The following is a 9,057-nucleotide window of genomic DNA, read 5'->3' on the forward strand; positions in this document are numbered from 1 at the left end:
CCCACACCTCGCTGCACTCCCTCCCCCCACCCCCCCACACCTCGCTGCACTCCCTCCCCCCACACCTCGCTGCACTCCCTCCCCCCCACACCTCGCTGCACTCCCTCCCCCCACCCCCCCACACCTCGCTGCACTCCCTCCCCCCCACCCCCCCCACACCTCGCTGCACTCCCTCCCCCCACACCTCGCTGCACTCCCTCCCCCCACACCTCGCTGCACTCCCTCCCCCCACCCCCCCACACCTCGCTGCACTCCCTCCCCCCACACCTCGCTGCACTCCCTCCCCCCCACACCTCGCTGCACTCCCTCCCCCCACCCCCCCACACCTCGCTGCACTCCCTCCCCCCACACCTCGCTGCACTCCCTCCCCCCCACCCCTCGCTGCACTCCCTCCCCCCACCCCCTCGCTGCACTCCCTCCCCCACCCCTCGCTGCACTCCCTCCCCCCACCCCTCGCTGCACTCCCTCCCCCCACCCCTCGCTGCACTCCCTCCCCCCACCCCTCGCTGCACTCCCTCCCCCCACCCCTCGCTGCACTCCCTCCCCCCCCACCCCCCTCGCTGCACTCCCTCCCCCCACCCCTCGCTGCACTCCCTCCCCCCACCCCTCGCTGCACTCCCTCCCCCCACCCCTCGCTGCACTCCCTCCCCCCACCCCTCGCTGCACTCCCTCCCCCCACCCCTCGCTGCACTCCCTCCCCCCACCCCTCGCTGCACTCCCTCCCCCCACCCCCCCACACCTCGCTGCACTCCCTCTATGGCAAGTATATCCTTTCTTAGGTAAAGAGACCAAAACTGCACACAGTACTCCAGGTGTGGTCTCACCAAGGCCCTGTACAACTGTTGTCTCCCTCTGTGGCTCGGCGGCAGATTTTGTTTGATAACTGCTCCTGTGAAGCGCCTCGGGACGTTTTAATGTGCTGTATAAATACAAGTTGTTGTATTGACAATTATTCTGTCAATAGCGGTTTCTAACCTCTTCCTGACCCCCGCCCACCCCTGACCTCCTAACCCCTGACCCCCAACCACCCCGACTCTCACTCACCTCCCCCCACCAATCTCCATCCCCATTTTCTCCTCATCTCAGTCCTAAATGGCCAGCCCCTTATTCTGAGACTGTGACCCCCTGGTTCTAGACTCCCCAGCCGCCGGAAACATCCTCCCTGCGTCTACCCTGCAAGTACGATACTTTGAAACTGAGCCATGCAGAATTGGTTTGTTTGCTGATTCAGGACCTCAGCTGCAGCATCAACAGAGACACTACACTTGACAGCCGCAAACTCAGTTGAGAGCCGTGATCAAACCTGAGGCCTTCCTAGTCAGTGGGGCTGAGTTAAACATTAGACAATCCATTTAACCAGATAAGCTGTTGGAAGTTCACACAAGGGTCGATTAAAAGAGCCACAATTTCCATTACATTTCTAGATTTGGATGAGGGGACCAAATGTAATATATCCAAGTTTCCTGATAATACAAATCTGGGTGGGAATGTAAGTTGTGAGAGGATGCAAAGAGGCTTCAAGGGGATATAGACAGGCTAAGTGAGTGGGCAAGAACATGGCAAATGGAATATAATTTGGAGAAATGTAGGAAAAATAGAAAAGCAGAGCATTTTTTTTTAAATGGTGAGAGATTGGGAAATGTTGGTGTTCAGAGCAATCTGGGTGTCCTTGTACACAAATCACTGAAAGTTAAAATGCAGATACAGCAAGCAATTAGGAAGGCACATGGTATGTTGGCCTTTATTACAAGAGGATTTGAGTATAAGAGTGAAGACGTCTTACTACAATTATATAGGGCCCTGGTGAGACCACGCCTGGAGTATTGTGTACAGTTTTGGTCTCCTTACCTAAGGAAGGATATACTTGCCATAGAGGGAGTGCAACAAAGGTTCACCAGACTGGTTCCTGGGATGGGGGGATTGTCCTATGAGGAGAGATAGATTAGGATTATATTCTCTAGAGTTTAGAAGAATGAGAGGTGATCCCACTGAAACATACAAAATTCTTACAGGGCTTGACAGGGTAGCTGCAGGGAGGATGTTTCCCCTGGCTGGGGAGTCTAGAACCAGGGGTCACAGTCTCAAAATAAGGGGTCGGCCATTTAGGACTGAGATGAGGAGAAAATGGGGATGGAGATTGGGATGGGGATGGAGATTGGGATGGGGATGGAGATTGGGAGGGGGGGGGAAAAGGTGAGAGAGAGTCGGGGTGGTTGGGGGTCAGGAGGTCAGGGGTAGGTTAGAACCGCTATTGACAGAATTGTCAATACAACAACAACTTGTATTTATACAGCGCATTAAAACGTCCCGAGGCGCTTCACAGGAGCGGTTATCAAACAAAATCTGCCGCCGAGCCACAGAGGAAGACATTAGGTCACCAGAGGCGGTTGTTTTAATACCTGGGATGAGATTCCCCGCTGTCCGCGGCTCTGACCCTGCTCCAGCGGCCCCGCTGCCGAGAGGTTCGGGCCGCTCACGCCGGGGCCTCGGCGTTACCACAGCAACCGGCCGCCAGCCCGGGCTCCGCTCGCTCAACCGCAGGCTGTCTGTCCGTCCGCCTCCTGTCCGCGGCTGGCGTTGTGGTGAGGGCCGCGGGTCAGTTTCGGGGTCGCCGGGCGCTGGTACCTCGGCCTGTCACACAAACCCGCCTCCGCCGCCTGAGGCTCCAAGAGGCAGACAAGCGCGCATGCGCACCCGCCTGAGGCTCAGACAGGCGCGCACGCGCATATCTCCGCCCGACTCCGGCAGACAAATACGCGCATGCGTACGCCTCCTGCCACCACCACCACCACTCAGACAGGCGTACGCATGCGCATGCGTCCCTCTTCCCCCCCCCTTGCCCCAGGCTCACACATGCGCAATTCGGGGAGCATGCCCCAGCTGTCAATCAATCAGGAGCCGCGTGTCTCGTGTCAACGTGGCACGCGCGCCCCAGGCGCTGTGATGAGCTTGCAAAGCCAGCCTGAGAAAGCAGAAAATACAGCAGCAAAATACTGTGGATGCTGGAAATCTGAAATTAAAAACGTGAAAATGCTGGACATCTGCTTCTCTACAGATGCTGCGTGGCCTGCTGAGTATGTCCAGCATTTTCTGTTTTTAGTATCTAAGAAAGCACATTTTTGTTTTTAAAAAGCCTAACTTGAGGTAGAGAAAAAAGCTGCTAGCATCAGATGTAATCGTTGGCAGTAATATTTGCAAGCATCCAAGAGTGACACAAGATTGCAAACTTATTTTTTCACATAAGAGTGTGAGAATGAAAGGTAATAGAGGAGGAGGTGATGCATTTCTTCTCAGGCAGTCCCTCGGAACCGAGGATGACATGCTTCCACACTAAAAATGAGTTCTCAGGTGACTGATGAGTCCAGTGCAGGACCTACAGTCTCTGTCACTGTGGTGTATGTAACCTGTTCACCTTAAGAGATGTACTACTTTCTCTGGCTGCTGTATACGTAATACCGGTGGTGACCACCGGTATATAAGTACTGTGTAGTGATATTGTATTTAGTATAGTCCTGACCTCCAACTAGTAAAGACCTGTTGAACTTTATTCTTGTAGTCTGTGTCAGTAATTAATCTTAATACAACTGGAACACACAGACTTAACAGTGGCGACGAGTCCGATTCTTACCCTGCGGCAGTTTATATCCACGGCGGCTTCGTCCACAGAACGGGCGTCGAAGAGAGGCATCCACCCTCATCACCCTGCTGGAAGACACGTCGCGCGGCAGGCATCGAGAACCCGGAGTGCAGAAGACATCCTGAACTCGAAGCCTCCATCAGCGGCAGTCAGCTATCTTCTTTCTACCTCGGTGGTGGGTAAGCCGGTCAGTGACGCGAGCAGAAAGTCGGCCGCGTTGGCTGTACAGACGGGGGGAGGAAGACGGAGGAATAAGGGCGGTGAGATCGATCGCGACCGGAGATAAGGGCCGGGCCGCATTCGGGCCGAAAGGCGCAGCGCGGGGACATCAATCGCGGCTGGTGATAAGGGCCGGGCCGCTTTCGGGCCAAAAAGGCGCAGCGTCTGGGGCGACTGAAGGCGCGAGAGCCGCGGTGAAGGCGAACGCAGCCGGTGCTAATAACCGGGCTGCAAGAAGGGCTGCGAGGCGCGACATCGGGGAAGCGCGAATGCCCGAGGGAGCCGCGGTGAAGCGGAGACAGCGTCGGGGGAGTTACTAACCGCTGGGAAAGGGGAGCAGCAGCGGCACGCCAAACGCCATTGCAGCCAGTGGGTGAAGACTGCCAAGCGCGGGAAAACCGCCATTTTGTAGGCGGAGGACGAAGACAAGAGCGGGAAGCCGCCATCTTGGGATAAAATAAATTGCAAAGATGCCTAAACATGGGAACATTAATACCTTTGATAGCGACATCGAAGATTGGGTCATGTATGTAGAACGCATACAAAATTATTGTAAAGCAAATAAAATCCCAGATGCAGAGAAAGCACTAACTTTATTAAACTTAATGGGTGCGAAGACATACGGGCAATTGAAACACCTTTTATCACCAGATAAACCGGCGGATAAGACGTTCGAGGAGATTGTTACTGTCCTGAAAAATCATCTAAACCCCACGCCGCTGATGCTAGCGGAACGATTTAAATTTTACAGCAGAAGGCAGCTGAAGGATGAAAGCAATGCTGAATATTTAATGGAATTGCGTAAGCTAGCAAAGTACTGTCAGTTTGGAACGGGACTAACAGACGAGCTAAGAGATAAATTTGTGTGTGGATTATTAAAAGAAGATACACAAAAGCGACTGCTCGAGGAGAATGAGCTGACGCTTGAGAAAGCGGTCACTATGGCAGCAGCACACGAAGCCGCAGCGAGAGGCACGGCAGTAATGCAGCTACGGTCACCAGAACTCAGTACAAATAAATTGGGTTTGAGTACTGTAAAATGTTATCGTTGTGGAAAGACAACACACGATCAGAACCAGTGTTGGTTTAAAAACCAAGAATGCAGAACGTGTGGCAGGCTTGGCCACATAGCTAAAGTATGCCGGTCAGGAAAGAAGACCAGCAACAAAAAGTCACCGCAAGGAAAATACATAAAGGTGCACAAGGTGACAAAGACCAGTTCGAACGAACAGAAGTCAGATTCAGACGCTAGCAGTAATGAACTGGGTAGCTTAAGAGTACACAACGTTGGTAAGGATGCAGATCTCCAGACAATTTGGGTCACTCTTCAGATAGCAGGAGTCCAAGTAAAGATGGAATTGGACACTGGATCGGCATTGACAGTCATGAATAAGAAAGATTACAAAAGGTTATTCCAACATATTCCCCTACGGGATACGGAGATTATATTGAAAACATACACGGGGCAAAGAGTGTACCCCATCGGAAAGATAGAGGTAAAAGTGGTCCACAAGGGCGAAGAAAGCCAAGTAATGGACTTATATGTGCTACCTGAAGGAGGTCCACCACTACTGGGACGGGAGTGGATTAGGAAAATGAATATGGACTGGCACTCCTTAAAAGCACTAACGGTAGATTCCGGGGAAACAGATGTCAAACCTAAACGATTGTCCAAAATATTGGATGATGCTAAAGAGGTGTTCCAGCAAGGACTGGGAACACTGAGAGGAATTATGGCAAACATCAAGATTGATGAACATGCACAACCAAAATTTTTCAAAGCCAGACCAGTACCCTATGCAATACGACCTACTGTAGAAGCGGAACTGGAAACGCTAGAACGTTCAGGTGTACTGTCTAAGGTAGGTTGGAGTGAGTGGGCTACGCCCATTGTTCCCGTTATGAAACGTCCTTCGAGCAACAAGCCAGGAGAACCAGGGAAGGTTCGCATCTGTGGAGATTTCAAGATCACCGTTAATCCGGTGCTTCACACGGTGCAGTATCCGCTTCCGCAGATTGAGGATATTTTTGCTTCGTTGTCTGGTGGGAAACACTTCACCAAGATAGACCTGGCGCAGGCGTACTTGCAGATGGAGGTTGAAGAAGAGTCACGCCAATACCTCACGATCAACACGCATAGAGGTTTGTACCGGTATAATAGGCTGGTTTTTGGAGTGGCATCGGCTCCGGCAATTTGGCAGAGGGCCATGGAGCAGGTATTACAGGGAATTCCAGGCACACAATGTTACCTGGACGATATTCTGATTACAGGTGATGGTGATGAAGAACACCTCGCAAACTTGGAACTGGTGCTCAACTGACTGAAAGAGTATGGACTTAGAGTTAATCGGCAGAAATGTGAGTTCTTTCAGAAGCGGATCTCGTACTGTGGTCATGTCATTGACCGGGAGGGGCTTCATAAGTCTCCTGACAAGATAGAGGCAGTTGTAAAGGCTCCCGCTCCGGATAATGTCTCTCAGTTGAGGTCGTTTCTGGGATTTATTAACTATTACCATAAGTTTCTACCAAATCTATCCATGGTACTGCACCCGCTGAACGCTCTTTTACAGAAGGGGGTACCATGGGAATGGAGCGAAAACTGTAAGAAGGCATTTCGCAAAAGCAAAGAATTGATCACCTCAGGGGAAGTGTTGGCTCACTTCAACCCGACACTGCCTATTCGGTTGGCTTGTGATGCTTCTCCATATGGTATTGGGGCAGTACTCTCACACAAGTTGCCAAATGGCACGGAAAGGCCAGTCGCGTTTGCATCCAGATCATTGACCTCCGCTGAGCGCAACTATGTGCAGATCGATAGGGAGGCTCTCAGCCTTGTATGGGGAGTGAAGAAGTTTAATCATTACCTGCAGGGCCAAAAATTCACACTTCTGACAGACCATCAGCCGTTGGTGTCCATTTTTAACGCTAAGAAGGGTGTTTCGGTGATGACAGCACAGCGACTCCAGAGATGGTCCCTTTTCCTAGGGGCACATCAATATCAAATAGAATTCAAAGGTACAAAGCAGCATGGCAATGCTGATGGGCTGTCGCGCCTGCCACTACCTGAAGCAGAAGAAACGACAAAAGTTGACCCTGTTGAGTTATTTCATTCGACCATCATCGAGTGTTTACCAGTCACCAATGCAAGTATTGAAAGAGAAACCAGGAACGACCCGACACTGTCCCGAGTTTACGAGGTGACAGTGAAGGGATGGCCAACACATGGTGATCCTCTGTTACCGGCATTCTCGGCAAGGCGAGACCAGCTGTCCGTCTGCCATGGTACTTTGATGTATGGGACAAGAGTGATTATTCCTCCCAAGTTACGGGAAAGAGTTCTAAAGGAACTGCATGAAGGTCATCTGGGGGGGAGTTAAGATGAAAAGTCTTGCTAGGGCTTATGTATGGTGGCCGGGCATTGACCAACAGATAGAGGAGTTGACAAAAAGCTGCGCTGGGTGCCAAAAAGTGCAAAATGCACCTCCGATCGCACCGCTACACCCATGGGAATGGCCTTCAGCCCCATGGCAACGCGTACATATTGACTTTGCTGGTCCATTCATGGACTCCATGTTCCTAATTGCGGTGGACGCACATTCCAAATGGCCAGAAGTGATCAAGATGAATACCACTACTTCAGAAAAGACAATTGCGGTGTTAAGAACAATATTCGCAAGGAACGGATTGCCAGAACAGATATGTTCGGACAACGGACCACAGTTTGTGTCGGAAGAATTCCAAAAATTCTTAAAGAAGAATGGGGTGAAACATTATACCTCTGCCCCATATCATCCGGCGACAAACGGGTTGGCCGAGAGATTTGTCCAAACATTCAAAAAGGCAATAAAGGCCATGAACGATGATCAGATTCCGTTACAACACAAGGTGGACAATTTCCTAATGGCATATCGAAACGCCGCTCATGCAGTGACTAACCAAAGTCCTGCCATGATGTTTTATAACAGGAGGTTGCGGTCCAGGTTGGACTTGTTAAAACCAAATGTGCGGAGGGAAGTGGAAAACAAACAGTTCCGGCATATTAATAACAAGTCCACTCGAAGTTTCGACGTAGGACAACCAGTGTTGGCAAGGGGCTATGGAAATGAAAAATGGCAGTCCGGAACAATTCGGGCCAGACAAGGACCTCTGATGTACACAGTAGATATTGGTAACAATGTGATAAGGCGTCATGCGGATCAACTGGTAGAATCAAGAGCAAGGGTCGAACCCATGGTTGCGACAGAGACAACTGTGGAAGACGTTAATGAACCTGAAGCATCTACCTCGGCAGGGACTGTACCTGATGATGACGTCCAATACATAGGAAACCAACAAGAAGAGTCACCTCAGCAACAAGAATCAGAGACCACTGAAAGGCGTTATCCAAACCGAATCAGAAGGCCTCCTGAGAGACTGAACCTTTGAACTGTTTATACCTGAAGTTATATATGTATATATGTTATTATGTTATGTTAAATGGGGATATGACTGTTAAGCTAAAAAGGGAGGATTGTGGTGTATGTAACCTGTTCCACCTTAAGAGATGTACTACTTTCTCTGGCTGCTGTATACGTAATACCAGTGGTGACCACCGGTATATAAGTACTGTGTAGTGATATTGTATTTAGTATAGTCCTGACCTCCAACTAGTAAAGACCTGTTGAACTTTATTCTTGTAGTCTGTGTCAGTAATTAATCTTAATACAACTGGAACACACAGACTTAACAGTCACAGGTGGGGCAGACGGTGGTTGAAGGGGCGGGTGGGTGGGGTGCTTGGGTTGACGTGCGCTCCTTGCGCTGCCTGTGTTTGGCCTCTGCTTGCTTCCGGCGAAGAGACTCGAGGTGTTCAGCGCCTTCCCGGATGCTTCTCCTCCACTTTGTGCGGTCTTGGGCCAGGGATCCCCAGGTGTTGGTGGGGATGTTACACTTTTTCAAGGAGGCTTTGAGGGTGTCCTTAAAGCACTCCCTCTGCCCACCTGGGGCTCTCTTGCCGTGTCGGAGCTCCGAGTAGAGCGCTTGTTTTGAGAGTCTCGTATCAGGCATGCAGACGATGTGGCCCGTCCATCGGAGCTGATCGAGCATGGTCAAAGCTTCGATGCTGGGGATGTTGGCCTGAGCGAGAACACTGACCTTGGTGCACCTATCCTGCCAATGAATTTGCAGGATCTTGCGGAGGCAGCGTTGGTGGTACTTCTCCA

General features: G+C 51.2%; 1 protein-coding gene across 4 annotated transcripts in view; it reads right to left on the bottom strand.

The window, feature by feature from the left end:
- The window catches only part of sec22a (SEC22 homolog A, vesicle trafficking protein), a 93,574-nt gene extending 90,839 nt beyond the window's left edge, over positions 1 to 2,735 (bottom strand). For 2 of the 4 annotated variants that reach the window (XM_085986834.1, XM_085986833.1), the window contains exon 1: positions 2,400 to 2,726. The gene's annotated coding sequence lies outside the window, so the exon portion shown is untranslated. Of the gene's footprint in view, positions 1 to 2,399 lie in introns of all 4 variants that reach the window. The other 2 variants (XM_085986832.1, XM_085986835.1) reach the window with 2 other exon arrangements.
- Positions 2,736 to 9,057: the final 6,322 nt, after the last annotated feature.

Source organism: Somniosus microcephalus, chromosome 4 (assembly GCF_052327205.1).
Source record: "Somniosus microcephalus isolate GS21.2 chromosome 4, FLI_Smic_1.0, whole genome shotgun sequence".
Lineage (NCBI taxonomy): Eukaryota > Metazoa > Chordata > Chondrichthyes > Squaliformes > Somniosidae > Somniosus > Somniosus microcephalus.